Consider the following 23,328-nt stretch of genomic DNA (forward strand, 5'->3'; position numbering starts at 1 on the left):
TTTGGGAGCACGGTATAACCGGTCAAAACTTACATTGTGAGTCATGGTAAAACCGATCCGAATGAGCAAAACCGAGTTTCCAATATTCACATATCTCTTCATGTTCTGTGTGAAGCTTGGAATTAGGGTTTGCTGAGAAACTTATAGATGTCGACATTATTTGAACATGTACATAACTCTTATCGTTATTTGTTCAAAGATATTCCTTGATACTCAATGTGATCCCGAACTGAAATATTGAAAAGCATTTAATTATGATTTTCATAATATATGTTTTAATTACCAGCAATCAAAGCATATCCTCTATAAAATATTATTAGTTAATGTGCTACACTAATAGTAGAAGTTTTCTAAGAGAGTTTTCGGAAATATGGTTTGGTAATTTATTGGAAATAGGAAAATCAAAATTAGGTACTATAATGCATATCTTCAGAGTATTTTCGGTTTTGGATTTTCCTTGTTGTCGAAACAACCTTGGTCTATAAATACTTGAGTTTGCATTTCTTGCAAACTATCCTAAGAGCTAGGCAAACTTCATTCGTGTTGTTTCTGGTGAAGCCGTCTATCTGAAGAGGAAAGTACCCTAATTAGGCGAAATCTTTTACGACCACTCGTTTAAAGGCTTCTGTTCGATCAAGAATCTCTACGAGTACTGTTGGTGGGAAACTAGATAATTGCATTGTTATTTTAGTTTTCAATTATTGATTTGATTGACTAACGATTGTTGAAACTTTGATTGCACCTAGTTTATTTATTCTTGAGAACATTATCTTTTGATATAAGGCTAACTCAAACTATATCAAAGTATCGACGGGATCTTTAGAACCATTTTCTGATCTAAAGACATCTTGTGATAATCCATTGTTAATATGTTATTATTGAAGACAAACAAAGATTTGAAGATGAAGAAGATTTTCTTATTAGTTTTCTTATCTTGTGAATTTAGTGCACAAACCTTGATCGGCTGGGATCCAAATAAAATCATGTTTATATTTGATAGACTTGATTGGCTAGTTGCGTGAGGTCGGCATCACTTTATAGTTTCTCTTCGAGTTCTATATTGATTGATTGCAAATCTAGAAATTGGTTATTTCGGTAATCAAAGTTTAGATTGATCTAACCAGACAAAGGAGTTTATTGGATTAAACGGAAGAGCCTTTGTCAACAACTCATAATATCTTTGAAAAAGCGGGGTTCTAACAACCACACCCAATATTTCGCTTAGCAATCTGTATGGACTAACTCCAATATACTTTCAAGAGAATCAACTAGACAGTCAGACTCAATCTTAAGAAAAGTATATTCAAGAGTTATATCTCAATTTCTCAACTTAATCTGCAATAAAACAAATAGGAATTTGCGAGCCCGATTGAATATAAGAAATAACTTGGACGGTATCAAAAACCAATATCCAAGTGTCGATAAATTTATTTAACAACCCAAAGGTCGGATTCACAAACTGATTGAAATTACGCACAACCTGTGATATTTCAATTATATAAACAAATATAATGCAGAAAATAAATAATACAAACACCAGAAAATTTATTAACGTGGAAACCGCAAATGCAGAAAAACCCCGGACCTAGTCCAGATTGAACACCACACTGTATTAAGCCGTTACAGACACTAGCCTACTCCAAGTTAACTTCGGACTGGAATGTAGTTGAGCCCTAACCAATCTCACACTGATCAAGGTACAGTCGCGTTCCTTATGCCTCTGAATCCCAGCAGGACTCTGCGCACTTGATTCCCTTAGCTGATCTCACCCACAACTAAGAGTTGCTACGACCCAAAGTCGAAGACTTGATAAACCAATCTGTCTCACACATAAAAGTCTATTGAATAGATAAATATGTCTCCCACAGAAATACCTAAGAGTTTTGTTCTGTCTTATGATAAATCAAGGTAAAGCATGAACCAATTGATACACCGAACTTATATTCTCGAAGAACAACCTAGTAATATCAATCACCTCACAATAATCTTAATCGTATGGTAGCGAAATGTTAGAGTTATTATAGCTTACGTATTAGTCAAGTAATAGTCTTTCTATATTTTAGGACTCTAGGTTTCTATTTTTAGATGTTTACCTAATATGGGTCGGATGCTTAAGTATTTATATATGTGACATGGAGAGGCTGCAGATTTTCATCTCCGCCTATTCTCTTATTCTGTTCTTCTATTCTCTTCTACTTTATATCTTCTTGTGCTCTGCCAAGTTTAACTTGGTATCATAGCCATCTTTTGTCCTCTTCCATTGTTGGTAGGCTACCTCCAATCTCTAATGTTGGTAGACTATCATTAAAATCAGTTTTTTTTTATCATGTGTGATGTGTTAAAACCCTAAGATGTGTGTGTATCTAGGGTTTGTTATGGTTAGTTTGAAGGTACTGGAAGATAAGTTGTGGTGAAGATAAGTTGTGGTTAAGTATTAAGGTTTGTTACATCTTCTAGTACTTGAAAGTCCAGTTCTATGTGTTTCTAGTTTTGTTACCTACACAGTTGAGTTTTCCATGGTTATAGTCTTGTTACGTGAAGCATATCTGCAGTAGTGATCAGAAGTTGTTTAGCTTAAGATAATTTTTTTTATAGATCATTTTTTAGATCCGTTAGTAGTTGTGATGGGAGAAGACGACGGTAAGCAACCCTTGACAGAAAGTAAAACTAGTATCCATGTAAGTGATGACATGGGTAGGCTATTACTGCTGTTAAATTAAACGGAGGAGATAATTTTTCTTGGTTGGCAGAATGCTGTTAGAGTCTTTCTAACTAGGAAAGACAAACTAGACCTTATAACAGGTGAACCACCTGCTAAAGAATCATCTAGTGGCGGTATTTGGGTTCGAGATGACGCAATAGTTCTTGGTTGGCTATGGAACAGCATGGAACCTCATGTGTTTCGAAACTTTCAGTTTATGAAAAGTGCTAAGAGTGTTTGGTCTGCCTTAGAAAATTTGTACTCTCAGGCAAAGAACGGTTCGAGAATCTATGAGATTTATGAAAAGTTGTTTAATAGCCAACAAGCTGAAAAATCTCTGATGGAGCACTTTTGGTTATTGCGTGGTTTATGGGAAGAACTTGATGAACACCAGCCTCTGAATACTTCTTTGGAAGAGATGAAAAAGCAACGTGAAGAGTTTCACGTGGCGTTGTTTTTATCTACACTTAACTCCGAGTATAGGGTATTCAAAGAACAAATTCTTGCAAGTGAGACCCTTCCATCAGCTGCAAATGCTTTCTTTAGGCTTCAGCGTGCATCTTTGGGTGCTGGTTCTAGCTCTTCATCTAGTCAACAAGAGTCTTCAGCTTTATATACTAGTGATGGTGGTCGAGGAGACTATAAAAGTGGTCGATCTGGTCGTGGTGGTCGTGGAGGTCGTCATGGAGGCCGAGGAGACTATAGAGGTGGTCGAACTGGTCGTGGTGATTATAGTGGTCGCGGGTATGGTCGTGGTAGCAGTCGTTCATGCACTTATTGTGGTCTGACATGCCATACAGTTGATTTTTGTTGGGATAAAAATGGAAAACCTGCAACTGCAAATCCTGTTTGTAGTGAGGCAGAGCTGTCATCCTCTTTTTCTGATCCTGAAGATAATATTAATGACGGTTTATCAAGCCAACTTGGTCAACTTATTCAGCACTTGAAAGAAATAACTCCATCTGGTTCATCATCTTCTACTGCTACATTAGCTCATCAAGGTAACGTAGCTTGCCTTGCAGGAACTACTGCTCCCTCTACTTGGGTTATCGACTCTGGAGCTAATGCTCACATTTCTGGTATTCCCTCTGTCTTCTTTAAGTTTCAGTTAAATCCTTCAAGTGTTGTGTTAGATGATGGATCCACACATTCTGTTGTTGGGAAGGGTGACCTCCATCCCACAAAGAATCTTCATTTATCATCTAGCTTGTTTGTTCCCAAGTTTCCGTTTAATCTAATATCCGTAAGCCGGCTAACGAAATCCCTGAATTGCTCAATCACATTTTACCCTACTCATTGTGTTTTCCAGGCTCTTTAGACACAAAAGAAGACTGGTTTGGAACATGAAATGGATGGGCTTTATTATCTGGATGTTGATAAACCTATTGCGTCAGTCTTTAGTGCTTCTGTTTCTCCGTGTCAATGGCATTGTCTTCTTGTTCATCCTTCTATCGAGAAGTTACGTTCTGTTATTGGTAACTTAAGTTCAGTTTCCAAGTTACAGTGTGAATCTTGTCAACTTGGCAAGCATCACCGTAGTTCTTTTCCTAGTAGTACTCGTAATCGCCAGTCGAGTCCGTTCGCTTTAGTACATTCAGACATATAGGGTCCTTATCATACAAAGAGTGTTTTGAAGTATCAGTATTATGTTATTTTTGTTGACGATTTCTCTCGTATGACATGGTTATTTCTTATGAAAGATCGTTCTGAATTATCGCATATATTCCATACCTTTTATAATGAAATCCAGACCCAGTTTGAAAAGAAAATCAAAATCTTTCGTTCTGATAATGCTACTGAGTATCTCCAAAAGTGTAAGAGCAAATTTTCAGCAGACCATGGTATTATTCATCAAACATCTTTCTCTTATACCTCTAAACAAAACGGTGTTGCTGAACGTAAGCACCACCACCTTTTAGATGTTGCTCGTACTCTTATGATTACGATGAATGTACCTAAACAGTTTTGGGCTGGTGCTGTTTTGACGGCAAATTTTCTGATTACCCGGATGCCTACGTCAGTACTTGGACATAAATCTCTGTTTTCACTCCTGTATCCAGAAACTTCTCCATTTTCAGCTGTACCACGGGTATTTGGGTGTGTGGCTTTTGTGCATATTGTAGGTCCTAAAAGTCATAATAAATTATCTCCAAGGTCAATCAAGCGTGTTTTTCTAGGTTATTCTCGTACTCAAAAAGGATACCAGTGTTATTGCCCGACTAATCGTCGTTCTTATGTTAGTGCTGATGTCACTTTCTTCGAGTCTACTCCATATTTCTCATCTTCAGGTACTCTTATTGACCTGGATGTCTTAGATGGTCGAAAAAAAGACAACTTTATACCTTTAGCTACTCTTCCAGTTCCAGATAGGTCGAAGTCTATTCCTGATCTCGCTGTTTCTGAATTCAACTCTAATGCAGTGTCCTTAGATCAGTCAGTGCCAGTTATTTCCAGTCCAACAGCTATAGAACATTCGTTGGATAGTATTCCGGATGTGGCAGACTCTGTTCGTCCAGTGCAGGTATATTAACGATCCAAGACAAGGAAAGTTTATGCCTGAGAGCCCGAATCATCTTCTGATGACGATTCTGAAGTTCTTGGAGGAGACCAATCTACTACGCCGTCTCCAATCACCAATGATCTAGATGTGCCTATTGCCCAACGTAAAGGGGTTCGTTCTTGTACTCAACATCCATTATTTGCTGTTGTGTCATATTATCGATTTTTATTCCAAAGTCACATGTGCAAGCATTCAAAATACCAGTATGGAAGTCGGCTATGGATGAGGAAAAAGTTGCACTTGATCAAAATGACACTTGGGTGTACGCCGAGTTACCACCAGGTAAGAAAGCAGTTGGGTGTAGGTGGGTGTTTACTGTGAAATATCATCCTGACGGTTCTATTGAAAGGTTAAAAGATCGTTTGGTTGCAAAGGGATATACCCAGATGTATGGTGTAGATTATACCGAAACGTTCTCCCCTGTTGCTCGACTGAATTCAGTTCGTATACTTATTTCTGTAGCCGTTAACCAAAATTGGCCTTTATATCAGCTGGATATAAAGAATGCATTCCTACATGGTGATCTTCAAGAAGAAGTATACATGATACAACCACCAGGTTATGAGAAGAAAGGTGAGGAACACCTTGTTTGTAAGTTAAAAAAGTACTTTACGGTTTGAAACAATCTCCACGTGCTTGGTTTGATAAGTTCAGTAGTGTTTTGGAAGAATATGGTTTCACTCGAGCAGTTTCTGACCATTCTGTGTTTGTTCGACACTCTTCGGCTGGGAGCATTATTCTTATTGTGTATGTTGATGATATTATCATTACTCGTGGTGATTCTCAAGGTATATCTGAATTGAAGCATCATCTTAGCAGGAAATTTCATACCAAGGATTTAGGTTTGTTACTCTATTTCTTGGGAAATGAAGTTGCTCGTTCAAAGGTAGGTATAAGTCTTTCTCAACGAAAATATGCTCTTGATCTTATTTCTGAGATGGGTCTTCTTGGTACAAAGCCTGCCGAAAATCCCATGGATTATTCAGTGAGGCTATGTAATGAGCAAGGTGAATTGTTTAATGATGTTGGTCGATACAGGAGGCTTGTTAGGAAATTGATATATTTGACCGTAACTCGTCCGGATATTACATATGCAATTGGTGTTGTTAGTCAGTTCATGCACGCACCTAGAAAACCACACTTTGAGGCTGTGTGTCGAATCATCAGTTATCTTAAAAGTTCTCCTGGTCGTGGTTTATTATACAAGAAATCTAGTGATTCATTATAGGTGTAGGATCTGTGGTGGGTAACTCAGATGTTGATTGGGTAGGAGATAAAGTAGATCGTTGTTCGACCTCTGGATATTGTACCTTTTTTGGTGGTAATCTAGTTACTTGGCGTAGTAAGAAGCAACAAGTGGTTGCTAAGTCTAGTTCTGAAGCTGAATATCGAGCTATGTCTCACACTATTTGCGAGATGTTATAGGTTCAATCCCTGCTTGGAGAAATGGGTGTCAATGTTCCTGGACCTATGCAAATGTTTTGCGATAATCAAGCCGCAAGATACATCATGAGTAATCCAGTTTTTCATGAACGTACCAAACATATTGAAGTTGATTGCCATTTCATTCGTGAGAAGATGATAAGGAAACAAATTATTTTTCCTTATGTAAGATCTGAAGAACAATTGACAAACATATTTACCAAACCTCTTCAATCTTCATTGTTTCGTGGATTATGTAACAAGCTGGGCATTTTTGATCTATATGCTCCATCTTGAGGGGGGGATGTTAGAGTTATTATAGATTACGTTATAACTTACATATTAGTCAAGTAATAGTCTTTCTATATTTTAGGACTCTAGGTTTCTATGTTTAGATGTTTACCTAATATGGGTCGAATGTTTAAGTATTTATATATGTGACATAGAGAGGCTGCAGATTTTCATCTCCGCTTATTCTCTTATTCTATTCTTCTATTCTCTTATACTTTTTCTCTTCTTGTGCTCTGCCAAGTTTAACTCGAAATAAGATATTGTGGAATCACAAACGATGAGACGAAGATGTTTGTGACTAGTTTTTATCTTGCCTATAAGAGATTAAATCTCGAGAAAATCTTAGAGAAGATAGTACTCAATATGATAGTAAATAACAAGATCAGAACACGCAACTACAGAGAAATAGTTGGGTCTGGCTTCAGAATCCCAATGAAGTAAGTCGTTAACCTACAGGGTTTTGGAAAAACCTAAGGTTAAAGGAGAATCGACTCTAGTTGCAACTAGTATCACACATGAGGGATTAGGTTTCCCAGTTGCTAGAGTTCTCCCTTATATAGTCTTCAAATCAGGGTTTGCAATCAATATTACCTTGGTAACAAAGCATTCAATATTCACCCGTTAGATGAAAACCTGATTAGACTCAAGATAATATCTTTCAACCGTAAGATCGAACTTATCTTATTGCACACAAACGAAAAGTGACTTCATTTAGATATGAGTAACCGTACCTAAATGTGTACACCTTGTTGGCTCAACAATAGTTTACCGAAGTTAGCCATATGAACACTTTCATATCAACCTTATTCATCTTAACCATAACTAGTTCAAATGACTCAAATGAAACTAGTTTTAGAGTTGTTCAATTTTTTATATTCTCATAGAAGTATACAAGATACAGTTAAAGCAAAATCGATATTGATCACTCGAATCAATTCATGAACATTATAGCCACGGTTTGCAAAAGATTGCACTCCTTAATATATAAATGTATTAGTTCATCCAATTACGGTTATTTATTCTAAACTCCCAATTCAATAATTGAAACATTCTTAGAAGACGACAATAGCTGTCTCACACAAACTATTAGCTTTGAAGCAATTTTCAAGTGATCGAATGATCAATATGAAACATTCCGAGTCTACATCAAATGACTGTCTTACACAAATCATGTAAGATGTTACCAGTAGAGTTTCACATGATCATCTTTTGACTTTCGTCAAGAATATAAGATGAACTTGGTTAAAGCAAAAGCTTACCAACACATATTTTGAGAAATATGTAAGCGAGTTAAACTCAGCTCGAAATATCAAATGTGTATAATTGAAGTCTATATAGCTATACGACTTTTGTCTCAAATAGGAGATAGAGTAGATAGGATTTTCAGTGATAGATGAGTTCATTTTGTTGATGAAGTTCCACAAGCTCCACTTAGTAGTTCTTCGTCTTCAATCGATGAACGCCGTGAAGTCTAATGCTCAACTACACTCTCTACCCTAATCTGAGACTTAGATATAAGTAGAGTAGAAATCAAGACTTATAGTTTTGACAACTAAACTTGACAACAATCTTGAGATAACAACGGTTGCGAGTTCGACCGAGCATTCCTCTAACAATATTATTACCAAGGATTGAATAGAGTAGTTACCAAACATATTTATCCTTTATTGTTTGGAATACGATCAAAATGATTGGTGACTCACGTGCGTGACTCTAGAATTCGAAAGCGCAGGGATACTGCGGAAACTAAGTAGCTAGGTTAGTTTACTTGGTCTCAACTATACGAAGTTGGTATTAGATTTTGTATAGCAGCTTAATTCCGAGAGTATTCAAAACTGGACTAAGTCCCCGGGTTTCTCTGCATTTGCGGTTTTCTCGTTAACAAAATCTTGCTGTGTCATTTACTTTATTTCCGCATTATAATTGTTATTATAATTAAGTAAATTACACATGTATGTTGATCCTAGTCACTTGATATTTATCATATAGTGTTTCAGTTTTATATGGAACCTATTATCAAGTGACCACTTTGTTGTTATATTGTCTCGATATCGTATCCATAGACGATCTCACAAAGTGTATATCATAGTTATTGTATTGTATCGACTTTGTCCATAGACGATCACACTTGGTGTCGGACTTATAGGTTGACATTTAAAAGATTGTCGTGTATTTGGGTACCCTGGTCTTTTCATCCATTTCTATCATTAAAGGGAGGAGATAACGTTGAATTTCCTAACCCAAAAGAAATTTCAGTAATATTGACATAATATTGCTTAATCACAGTTTCCTTTTATGAATCTAAAAATGTTCAACTTCAAACTCTATGTTGCCATGTTATATGGAAGCTAGATTTAGTCTTTGCTGAACTCCACTTTCTTTAGTTGTTGAATTTCCTAGATGTCCCCTTGCTTAATGCAATTTCCTGGGAAAGGCATGGTTAGGCCTATATTAAAGGAATGAATATCAGGATTCTGCAAGAGACATATGTTAATCTTGAAATCAAATGGCCTATTATTCTCTGCACAATTGGATTATCTTTCTCGTAAAGGGATATTAACTTTCATATTATAATATACTAGAAATAACTCGTGTCGTAACGACATGGCATGAGACGGTATAATTTTTGGTCATAATAGTTTAAATAAATACTATAAACTGTGATAAGACTTATTTTGACCCATGAAAACTTGTAGTTATGAAAATCTAAGATATTTGTCATCCAAATAATTATAAATTCAATACTGCCTTGATCTGATCTGTGATAAATGTATAAGTGTTTGTTACATTACCTGAGCCTTCTAAATTACTGGTGGAGCACTTTTAGGAAAAAAACTACCATATGTATCCTCTTTCATTTGAAGACCCGAATTCTAGCTTTGATAAGGACATAATTTGTATTTTATTTAATACATATAATTTAAATCAATTTTTACTCTCATCAATTGTGATTTTATAAAACATGTAAAAATATGGAACTTGCCAAGGTTTAAAATTTTAGTACTAACAAAACCCTTTGGGTTTAATATGACTCATCCACTCTAGGATACTTGCACGGTAATTATGACACTCAAAAGTTCGTCAAAAGTTTCTATTAAACATTAAATACATGATTTTGTCAAATAAAAATCGACTTTGGAACGGAAAAAGGTACTCAATTGTAATCTTTTCACATCTTTATTTTAGAAGTACGGTTAGTTTACACACTTGCGCAACGTTAGACTCTATTATACCTTATCATATTTAACTGGTTCCCAAATGAAAAATAAATTTTTTTCTTATGTTGATAAAGATTCTAATGTTGTTCTTTCTTTATAGTTTGATGAAGGATGGTTAATTTATTACTGACAATAACATTAACTATACATGTTTTGAACTACAAGAGATATAAATGATGGTCTTTATTTATTTATTTTGTCACATTTAATGTTTTTTTTATGATCGTTGAAAAAGCGGGGGTCTAACAACACCACCCAATATTTCGCTTAGCAATATATATGGACAAACTCAAATATACTTTTAAGAGAATCAACAAGACTCAATCAATTAAAAGTACATCAACGAGTTTATATCTCTCTCTTGATTTGATTTCCTCAAATAGAAACTGCGAGTACTAATCAAATACAAAGAATAACTTGGATGGTACCAAAGACCAATATCCAAGTGTCAATCAATATCAATCAACAACCGTTAGTTCGGATTCACAATTGATTGAACTAACACACAACCTGTATTATTTCAATTATAAAGATAAAACAATATAATGCGGAAACTGAAATAACACAGACACCAGAAATTTTGTAAATGAGGAAACCGCAAATGCAGAAAAATCCTGGGACCTAGTCCAGATTGAACACACACTGTATTAAGCCGCTACAGACACTAGCCTACTCCAAACTAACTTCAGACTGGACTGTAGTTGAACCCTAATCAGTCTCCAACTGATCCAAGGTATAGTTGTACTCCCTATGCCTCTGATCCCAGCAGGATACTATGCACTTGATTCCCTTAGATGATCTCACCCATAACTAAGAGTTGCTACAATACAAAATCGCAGGCTTTGACAATAAACAAATCTGTCTCACACAGACAAGTCTATCAAAGGATCAATCTGTCTCCCACAGAAAAACCCTAAAGTTTTTGTTCCGTCTTTTGATAATAATCAAGGTGAACAGGAACCAATTGATAATCCGGTCTTATTTTCCCGAAGAACAGCCTAGATAAATCAATCACCTCACAACAATCTTAATCGTATGGTAGCGAAACAAGATGTTGTGGAATCACAAACACTGAGACGAAGATGTTTGTGACTACTTTTTATATCTTGCCTATCAGAGATATTAATCTCAAGCCAATCAATATGATTGTACTCGTACGATAGAAGATGCAAGATCAGATCACACAACTACGATAAAAGTAGTATTGGTCTGGCTTCACAATCCCAATGAAGTCTTTAAGTCGTTAACTTGGTTTTAGAAGAAGAAAACCAAAGGTTAAAGGAGAAACGACTCTAGCACGCAAACTAGTATTACACGTGAGGTGTGGGGATTAGTTTTGCAGAGTTTCTAGATGTCCCCTTATATAGTCTTTAAAATTAGGGTTTCGCCTTGGTCACAAAGCAAACAATATCTACCGTTAGATTAAAACCTTATTTAGATTCAAGCTAATATTTCTCAACCGTTAGATCGAAAACTTAGCTTGTTATGCACAAATGAAATGCACGCTTCTAGGTTTGTTAACCGTACCCAAACGTGTACATTGTTGGTTCAACAATAGTTAACCAAAAGGTTAGCCATATGAGCATTTCATACCAACCATATTATTATTCACCATAACTAGTTCAAATGACTCAAATGAACTAGTTAGAGAGTTGTTCAATTGCAAGAAAATCTTATGTTCTACACAAGACACAATTGAAGCAAAGATGATTTGATTCACTTGAATCGGTTCATGAACTTTATAGCCACGGTTTGAAAATTGCATTCCTTAGTCTTTATAAGTTTAAGTTCAGAAATCATCTTCAGATATATAACCTTCTTAAGTTTGCACACTAGGTTCGCGGACTTAAGCAACCGGGCAGAGTTTACAAACTCAAGCAGAAAATCTCGGCAAAGACTTTCCGCCGGTTCGCGGACTGGGTTTGCGGACTGGTACTCACGCAACTGGTTCGTCAACTCCAGCAGAATTTCTCGGGATAAGAAGTTAGGCAGTTCGCGGACTTGGCAACAAGCCATTCTTCCGGTTTCTCTTGATCAACAAAGTTCGCAAACTTTGGTTCAAGGGATAAGACTTATGCACATATGTGTTTCCACAACAATACTTATGTGCATCATTGGTTATATAATCTAAACTCTCATTCCAACCATTGAAACATTTTTAGAGGACGTTATATAGTTGTTACACCATTTCTCGTCAAAGCAATTTTCAAAGTGATTAAAACATATCATGATTTTCGTCACTAGGTAAAGATAAACATGGTCGAAGCGAAACGCTTACCAACACATATTTCGAGATATAGATAGGCGAGGTATACTCGGCTCGAAATACCAAATGTGTATAATCTAAGTCTATATATATCATACGAATTTTTGTCTCAAGAAGTAGGAGATAGAGTAGATAGACTTTTGAGTGACAGATAAGTTCAAGTCTTCACATACCTTTTTGTCGAGAAGTTCCACCGGTTCCTTGAATAGTTCTTCTTCTTATATGATGAATCACCATGAAGTCCTTGATCTCAACTACACTTTCTATCCTAATCCGAGACTTAGCTATAGTAGACTAGAAATCAAGACTTATAGTTTTGACCACTAACATTGACAAACATGCTTGAGATAGCAACGCATGCGATTTCGACCGAGCAATGCTCTAACAATCTCCCCCTTTGTCAATCTTAGTGACAAAACTATCAATACATATGGAATACAAAAAAGATAAAGAAACTTTAGTAGCTTTTATTACACATGTCTAATATTCAACATTCCTCGAAATCTTCATCACTTCCAAGTACTCCAATGATCCCAAAGGTTGTAAGTTTAGCATCTATTAGCTTCGGCTATATGATTGCATCTAAATTAGATGGTATGTATTTTTTCTTTTAGTCATGAAATGTCTCTTACGGAAATTTCATTATGAACCCGTTCCTGTACCTTTGCCAATTTTATTGACAAAAAGGGGGAGAATTAATATGTAGTTCACACTATAAATACATATGGTTTTCGGATCATTGTGTAAGGGGGAGTGGTTTCCATGTGAGATGGAGTATTGACTAAGGGGGAGTGATACATATCACCATAGTATTATTGTTGAAGTTGTGATACAATTGGACTTTGACACTGTGTAATAATACTATGACACTGTATAATAATGATCGAGACCGATGCTTTCTCATTGTTATAAAGATACAATGAGTTTAAAGATACAAGGAGTTTAAAGATACAAGATAACCCCTTCAAAATTCCACAGCCGCACACCCCTCAAGATATGACCATTAAGCACAAGTTCAAAAGAACTCTCTCCCATTTGATGTCATTCCCAAGGGAACAACAAGAGCGATCTTAATTCCAAAAGAAACGAAGGATTTTTATTGGACACAAAAAACCATGAGAATGATTTTCTATATCCAAAAAATCAATCAAATTAATCACAAGTAAACCCATGATTAATTTAATTGGAATACGCAACCAAATTAAACACAAAAGTGATCAACTTAATTGATTATGCTCGACATAAGAGAACTTACGGAGCACACGACTAACATACCCATTAGAAAATGAATAGGATAGTCGTTCATATACTCAACACAAAAGGAACCTTACGGAGTAAGAAAATACTCAACTAGATTAATTACAAGAGAATCCATAATTAATCTAATTGGAATACACAACCAAACTAATTACAAAAGTAATCAATTCAGTTGTCATTTGTTTTGCTCGACATAAAAAGACTTATGGAGCAATAAATAACTAACCAAACAAGATGATTAATTTAGTTCAAAAATGCTAAACATAAAGTACCTTACGGAACAACCAACATAGCTAATCAAAAATTAATCAACTTGGTTGTATCGTGCTCAACATAAGACACATTACGGAGCCTCACAGTATTACATAAAATATGGTTCAGTGAAGATCAATACTGTGGAATACACAAGGATTCATTCTATCTTCCATCACTATTTGCATAACGATTTTTAATAGGCATAATCCTTGAACACAAAATATTTTAACCTATCTTCCATCAAAGAATTGACAATATAGGCTTAGCTTTGTATATGTCAAAAGTCTATTCATCCGTAACTCAATACATGAATACCGATCATGAACGACTTTACTTTTGACAAAATATGGGACAACATAGTTCACGGACGTAAACACCAATATCCCATAACAAATTGCAATATAACAAATCATAAAGATTAAATACTGCAAACCATCATCCTCCAAATATTTTTAGAATTTAATACCAATAAACCTAAAAAAGGAAGATGAAAATAATAGCTATGTGTAGTCACAGTCATTGCTATTCGAGCACTAGTTATTCTTCCAACCAAACCAAAAAGAAGACTTACTAGGTACTGTAGATCTTTCTCAGAGCATCTACAGAAAACTCCTTCTCATTATTGAAAACCCCATTGATTATGGGATCGTTCAATTCCTCTAGATCTTCATAAATATCAGTTAACTCACTAAGTTCTCTTTTTAGATCACACAGGGTATTCTTGGTCAGAGAAAACCTTTGTTCATAGTGAGTTATCTCTTCCAAAGAGGAAGATTCGAGATTTTAAATCATTTCGCTTGTTGATGAAAACTTTCACCATGTCTCTAGCACGACAAACATAAAAGAGACAGTTAGAGGAAGAACCTTCTCCATTGGTTGTTGACTTCTTATTTATCATTCTCGAGGAAGTGATTCCTTTGCACATATGTACATTGACTGCTTCTACTGCATCTCTTTTGGTAGTACCTCTAGTTACAGGAGCCATGAGAACGTAATTGAATGAAGGAGAAAACAAACAATAAAAGTAGATTTATAAGTGTCAAACCCTAGACCATTTTGACACAATCTTCCAAGAATCTAAAAAAATATTACCTACACAAATAAAAATTAAAATTCATGAACATTGACTTGAGCCACTTCTCATCTTTCCCAAGTTAAAGATGAGAAGGCAAACATCACCATTCAGTTGGTGACTGGACGGACCAAATGCCCACTTCCCTTGTTTTTCGTGGCTTGTCATTGCTGGATGTTCTAACAGATTTCTTACTTTTTCTGGAATATTTACCTTTCTTATCTTTATGCAGACTCACTCTTTGCATGTTCTTTTGAAGTTTGGTGACTCTTTTGTTGCTTTTCTTGAATCTCCAATAGGTATATTTATCATGCCTTGAGTGTCCACAGAAGGAGTAGATCAATGTGTATTTTTCATCTCCATATAATTTTTCCTGTTTGACACAACACCCAACCATTGTTTCCTGATTTGCAGAATTCGTCACTTTTGCTGTTTTGCTTTTGAATCCTAAACCATGATTGTTTCCAAAGGATCTCTGACCAAACAACATTGCTGCAATTTTGTCAAAGCTTCCAGACATCCTTTGCAGGTCATCTGAGAGAATTAATCTCTTCTTCTTTTAGAGACATGGTTTTGACGAAATTAATATGAAGATGCTCTATCTCAATATTTTTCGTCTGGAGTGATGATTCAACATTCCTCAAGGAGGCTTTAAGAAGAAGGTTCTCTTGAAGAATCTCTTTATTCAGGAGATCAACCAACTCAGTGTCAAATTCAAGTTCCGAACCATAGTTTAAAGTTGAAAGAGAATCTGAAGTAAGGGAAGTAAATCCATTGCACCAGTTAGACTCATCTGAGTTATATTGAGAAGTATTGTCTTCTGTTGAATTATTTTAAGCAACCAGAGAAGATGGAAAACCTAAAAATCTATTCTTCCTTTTTATTAGATTCTTGACCTCTTTGACTACTAGTGAATGATCACATTCATCAGCCCAGGACAGGTGAGAGAAAGGCATCTCAGGTTTGTTCACAGCGTTGAGTATGAACGTTTTTCCTGTTCCTTGATCAAGAATTCTTAACTTTCCAATTAATGAAGTCGTGGAAAGTGTATCAGGGTTATTTCCTTCAATGATGGCATGCTTCTTAGAATCGTATCTTGATGGCAGCGATCTGAGGATTTTCATCACAATATCCTTTTAAGGAATGGTCCTACCCAATGCAAATGATGCATTAACAATTTCATACACTTTGTGGTAAAATCATCAATCAATTCATTATCTGCCATACAAAGATTTTGCCATTTGGAATTCATATTTTGAAGTCTGGCTTCCTTTTCACTGGTATTTCCTTCGAATACGTTTTCTAAGATATCCCAAGCATCTTTAGACCTAGTGCAATTTGACACATGGTGCTGAAGGTGTGGGGTAATGGCATGTATGATGACATTCAAACCGTCAGGGTTTTTCTTTGCATCTAGTAGCTCGGCAGGACTATATTCACCAATATTCTTGGGAACGTTTATATCTCCAACTGCCACGACGGGAGCATCATAGCCATTAACAACCTATACCCATGATTGAAAATCACGCGCTTGAAGAAAAGCTCGCATAGAAATTTTCCACCACAAGTAATTAGAGCCATCAAAGACTAGTGGTACATTAATAGAGATATCACCTCTGTCCATTGAGTCAGATTGCTACAAACACAGACTTGCAAGGTCTTGAACGTGTTTGCCTGCTCTGATACCAATTGAAAAAGCAGGGGTCTAACAACACCACCCAATATTTCGCTTAGCAATCTGTATGGACAAACTCGAATATACTTTTAAGAGAATCAACAAGACTCAATCAATTAAAAGTACATCAACGAGTTTATATCTCTCTCTTGATTTGATTTCCTCAAACAGAAACTGGAAGTACTAATCAAATACAAGGAATAACTTGGATGGTATCAAAGACCAATATCTAAGTGTCAATTAATATCAATCAACAACCGTTAAGTCGGATTCACAATTGATTGAACTAACGCACAACCTGTATTATTTCAATTATAAAGATAAAACAATATAATGCGGAAACTGAAATAACACAGACACCAGAAATTTTGTTAACGAGGAAACCGCAAATGCAGAAAAACCCCGGGAGCTAGTCCAGATTGAACACACACTGTATTAAGCCGCTACAGACACTAGCCTACTCCAAACTAACTTCGGACTGTACTGTAGTTGAACCCCAATCAGTCTCCCACTGATCCAAGGTACAGTTGTACTCCCTACGCCTCTGATCCTAGCAGGATACTGCGCACTTGATTCCCTAAGGGGATCTCACCCACAACTAAGAGTTGCTACGACCCAAAATCGCAGGCTTTGACAATAAAAAAATATGTCTCTCACAGACAAGTCTATCAAAGGATCAATCTGTCTCTCACAGAAAAACCCTAAAGTTTTTGTTCCGTCTTTTGATAATAATCAAGGTGAACATGAACCAATTGATAATCCGGTTTTATATTCCCGAAGAACATCCTAGATAAATCAATCACCTCACAACAATCTTAATCGTATGGTAGCGAAACAAGATGTTGTTGAATCACAAACAATGAGACGAAGATGTTTGTGACTACTTTTTATATCTTGCCTATCGGAGATATTAATCTCAAGCAATAAATCTGATTGTACTCATACGATAGAATATGCAAGATCAGATCACACAACTATGATAAAAGTAGTATCAGTCTGGCTTCACAATCCCAATGAAGTCTTTAAGTCGTTAACCTGGTTTTAGAAGAAGAAAACCAAAGGTTAAAGGAGAAACGACTCTAGCACGCAAACTAGTATCACACGTGAAGTGTGGGGATTAGTTTTTCAGAGTTTCTAGATGTCCCCTTATATAGTCTTTCAAATTAGGGTTTCGCCTTGCGCACAAAGCAAACAATATCTACCGTTAGATGAAAACCTGATTTAGATTCAAGCTAATATTTCTCAACCGTTAGATCGAAAACTTAGCTTGTTATGCACAAATGAAATGCACGCTTCTAGGTTTGTTAACCGTACCCAAACGTGTACATTGTTGGTTCAACAATAGTTAACCAAAAGGTTAGCCATATGAGCATTTCATACCAACCATATTATTCTTCACCACAACTAGTTCAAATGACTCAAATGAACTAGTTAGAGAGTTGTTCAATTGCAAGGAAATCTTATGTACTACACAAGAAAGAATTGAAGCAAAGATGATTTGATTCACTTGAATCGGTTGATGAACTTTATAGCCACGGTTTGCAAATTGCATTCCTTAGTTTTTATAAGTTTAAGTTCAGAAATTATCTTCAGATATATAACCTTCTTAAGTTCGCACACTAGGTTCGCGGACTTAAGCAACCGGTCAGAGTTTACAAACTCCAGCAGAAAATCTCGGCAAAGACTTTCCGCCGGTTCGCGGACTGGTACTCACACAACTGGTTCGTCAACTCCAGCAGAATTTCTCGGGATGAGAAGTTAGGCAGTTCGCGGACTTATCAACAAGCCATTCTTCCGGTTTCTCTTGATCAACAAAGTTCGTAAACTTTGGTTCAAGGGATAAGACTTATGCACATATGTGTTTCCACAACAATACTTATGTCCATCATTGGTTATGTAATCTAAACTCTCATTCCAACCATTGAAACATTCTTAGACGACGTTATATAGTTGTTACACCATTTCTCGTCAAAGCAATTTTCAAAGTCATTAAAACATATCATGACTTTCGTCACTAGGTAAAGATAAACATGGTCGAAGCGAAATGCTTACCAACACATATTTCGAGATATAGATGGGCGAGGTATACTCGGCTCGAAATACAAAATGTTTATCATGTAAGTCTGTATATAGCATGCGACTTTTTGTCTCAAAAAGTAGGAGATAGAGTACATAGACTTTTGAGTGACAGATAAGTTCAAGTCTTCACATACCTTTTTGTCGAGAAGTTCCACCGGTTCCTTGAGTAGTTTTTCTTCTTGTATGATGAATCTCCATGAAGTCCTTGAGCTCAACTACACTTTCTATCCTAGTCCGAGACTTAGCTATAGTAGACTAGAAATCAAGACTTATAGTTTTGATCACTAACATTGACAAACATGCTTGAGATAGAAACGCATGCGAGTTCGACCGATCAATGCTCTAACAATAGTAATGATGAGGAAATTTAATCAATGTTTATTTATAATTTAAGGAGGTTACAGATCTTACATCCGTCGGATGTCTTTGGCCGGGATGAGACTGGGATCGTTGGATGCAACGTTTGTGTCTCAAAATATTATCCGACCGTCCAAGCTCAAAAACCCCTTCTATTTTGTATTATAGTTTAATGAAAATATGATTTTGATTATAACTATTTTATGCTTTTAGCAGTTAAATCAACGCTTAAAATGATTTTCGTAAAGATGAAATCACATCTTTCTTTTGTAAAAAACTTGTAACACTAGCAAAGATAATATACCAATTTCTCACTTGAGGAATTGTTGAAAAGCTCAACCATTTATGAAAAATGGTATAATGGCCAAAATTGTTGTTGGCAAACCCATTTAACTTCTGACAAACAAAATAGAAAAGAAAAAACTCATGAGTATATGGGTTAGAGACACTTCCCCATAATTGGAATATTTACAAGTAGGATGGATATGAAGATTGCTACAAATTTGAGCATTGGTATGATGAGACCATTTCCATATAAAGAGTTGATATTTGGAGTGGCATCCATATTTCAGGTTTGATCCTAGTTAGATGTGAAAACATCACTTGTTCTCCGTTTCTTTTCCTTATAAAGAGGATTGAAAAAAGAAATTTCCATTTTTCAGTTAGTCCCCAGATAACTCTGTATCACCTTCCTTTTTGGCCTTAAATCGTTGTCCCCTTCTTTTAGTCATGCCTAGAAACAATTGGAAATTTTACATATGCTCGCTGAGAGACCCTTCTTTCTCTGAACTTATTGCAAAATCTTGGAACTCTTCACATAGTAGTAACAAGAAATATTATAGTCACAAGAAGAGATTTGTCTAGATGGAACAAAGAGCAATTTGGTCAAATTAGTCATCACTTTAATCAATATAAGAACAGGTTATCCTATCTTCAATCCCTCGCCTTTAGTTAAGAAAACAACTCTCATATTCAGCACACCATTGACAACATAAATCATTGGGGTAAACTAGAAGCTGAATTTTGGCAGCAAAAATCAAGGGATCATTGTATTAAAAAAGCTGACAATAACACAACTTACTTTCATTATTTAGATAATAAAAGGTGATCAAGGAACAATATGTTATCTCTTAGAGACTCAAATGGAAATTGTTATCATAATAGAGAAGACTTAGTTGTTTTCCTCACCACACATTTCTCCACTATAGCCACCACCACTTCTCCAGTTACTTAAGATTCTTCATTTATTATCACTAAACCTCTTATAACCCAAGAGGATAATGAGATACTGATTAAAATACCTACAAATGAGGAAATTTATATCACTCTCAAAAGTCTAGCTAGCTGGAGTGCGCCGGGACCAGATGGTTTCCCTGCAGGTTTTTTTTCCAGTCTCACTGGGATATAGTTGGTGAAGACGTTGTGAGCATGGTGAAGGACTTTTTCAACATAAAAGTTATGCTAGCTCATTTTAACCAAACTATAACCTGATTGAACTGTAAAACCCAACATCCTGCAACTTCAAATGATTTCAGACCAATTGGTCTTTGCAATTGTTCTTATTAAAATAATTTCCAAACTATTAGTCAACAATATGGAACCCTTGATGGAAAAAATTATCTCACCAACTCAGGAAGCTTATGTCCCTCAGAGATATATTAATGTCAACATTGTCATTGCACATGAATTAATCCATTTAATGAAGAAATCCAAGAAGAAAGTAGGATAAGTTGCTCTAAATCTCGACATGTCGAAAGCATTTGATTAACTTGAATGGTCTTTTCTTGATCAGATGATTCAAAGTATAGGTTTCCGCGAGGAGTGGAAAATCCTCATTCAACAATGTGTCTCTACTACTTCAGTTTCTCTTAGACTAAATGGTGGTATCTGTGATCCATATACTCCAACTAGAGGTTTACGACAAGGAAACCCTTTGTCTCCCTATCTTTTCATAACTGCTATGGAATTCCTAACAAAATCATTAGAGCACGCTGAAGCAAAAAATTTCATTAAGGGTATTAGAGTTGCAAGTAATTCACCATTTATAAATTATTTGCTTTTCGCAGATGATTGTTGACTATTCTTCCAAGCTGATTCTAGGAGTGTTAATCACATCATTGCAATCCTTAAGGAATTTGGTGACTTGTCTGGTTAGATGATTAATTTTGCTAAAACAACAGTATTCATCACAGGTGACTTGACTCATGAAGAGAAAATGAGTATAGTGAATACTTTGGGAGTAGAACAGTTGTGTTCGTCACATAAATACATAGGTTTGCCAATCCTCCTTGGAAAATCTAAGACTAGCTCTTTTAACTCAATTCAAGATTCTTTTGGAAATACATTTCAAGGATGGAGCTCTAAAACTCTTAATCAAGTTGCAAGGACTACTTTGATTAAAATTGTGTTAAACTCTATTCCTGCTCATTATATGGGTAACTTTAAACTGCCAAAGAATACTTTGAAACAACTAGATACCATTCAAAGAGAATTTTGGTAGGGACACAATAACTTGTAATTCTATGTGTATTTCTAAATATTATGGAGGTCGAACCTTTAGGGATTTAGAAAAGTATAACAATACTCTAATTGTCAAGTTAGCTTGGAGATTGTGTATTGAACCAGAGAAACCGTGGCTGAAGAGTATGAAAGCAAAATATTCTTCTTATTTTGATTTCATTCACTTACACGATAAACGTCAAAATTCTTCTTGGATTTGAAAAGGAATAAAACAAGGTTTAGAAAATATCAAGAAATTTCATAGATGGATGTTAGATGCGGCACTAAAATTCTTTTTTGGTATGAAAAATGGGTTAGAGGTCTAGAAACTCCACCTACTCCTAGTGACACTTTCAAAGAACCAGCCAAAATAATTTATGTGTCGGATCTCGTGCTTCAGAATCTCAGAAGATGGAATGCCCCCTTATTAAAGATTTTGTTTACGAACAATATAAATGATTTGATTCTTCAGATGCACCTAGTGAAATTTGGTGAAGATAAACTGATATGGGAACCAAATGGAACTGGAGAATTTTCAGTTAAGTCGATACATAAAGCTCTGACTTACAATACTCATTGAAGAAATCAACAAAATCAACAAATTCCAAAAGCAGTTTGGAAACAACTCTAGAGATCCAAAGAACCTCATAAGATTAAGATTTTCATCTTGAAATGCTTAAAAAGGATTGTCCCTACTAGAGAAAAGTTAAAGTCATTATAAAAGTGACATATATAAGAATTGTCCTCACTGTCATACTCACGTGGAAACCTTACAACATCTACTTATTGACTGTGATTATTCAAGATCTATTTGGCTATCTTTTAATATCTATCACACGGCATACAGATACAACACACAAATGTCGTTTTCTAAATAATCACTTGGTTTACACATATATAGAGTACAGACTCAAAAGATAGAAATATTTGGATTCTCACTCTAATGCACAGCCTGGAAGTTGTGGAAGAACATATACTTGAAAGCTTTCCATAATAAAGGCATGAATAAATGGTACATAGTTAAAAGCATATAGAGCTTGGTTTCTCAATGCACCACAGATCTCAAAGCCAAGATAATAGGAATACTGCAGTCAATATAAAAACTTGGCCCCCTCCGGGAAATAATCAACTTAAAACAAACATCGATGCTTCTTTTTATAACTTTAAAAAAGATTTTGGTATTGGACTAATCACAAGAGACTCTTCAGGAAAATTATGGGGCTTCAGAGGCAGATACTTCGATGGAGGACTAGATGCAAAGCAAGAGGAATGCTTGGCCATGAAAGAACCCATCCAGTTGGCCAAGGATCTGAACTTGGATAACGTAATCTTTGGAGCAGACTATGTGAATGCTATTGACTCCCTCAACAATGCGAACCCTTTTGTACATTGGATGAACCAAGGGATTGTAACAGAAACAAGGCATCTTGTTACTTTTTTAATTCAGCATTTTGGCATGAATCATGTTAAAAGAACAGCTAATAATATAGCACATGTGATATCTAACAAAGCTAGAACTAACAAATCCTCTTTTCAATTTTGGTGTAACATCCAAGAGGAATATGATAAAATTATAAGGAATGATATGACTGTTAGTAAGAAGTTATGTAACTTCCAATCTTGAACGAAGTTGTCTTTTGCAAAAAAAAAAAAAAAAAAAAAAAAAAAAAAGAAAA

The sequence above is a fragment of the Papaver somniferum genome, chromosome 8 (assembly GCF_003573695.1).
Source record: "Papaver somniferum cultivar HN1 chromosome 8, ASM357369v1, whole genome shotgun sequence".
Taxonomy (NCBI): Eukaryota; Viridiplantae; Streptophyta; class Magnoliopsida; order Ranunculales; family Papaveraceae; genus Papaver; species Papaver somniferum.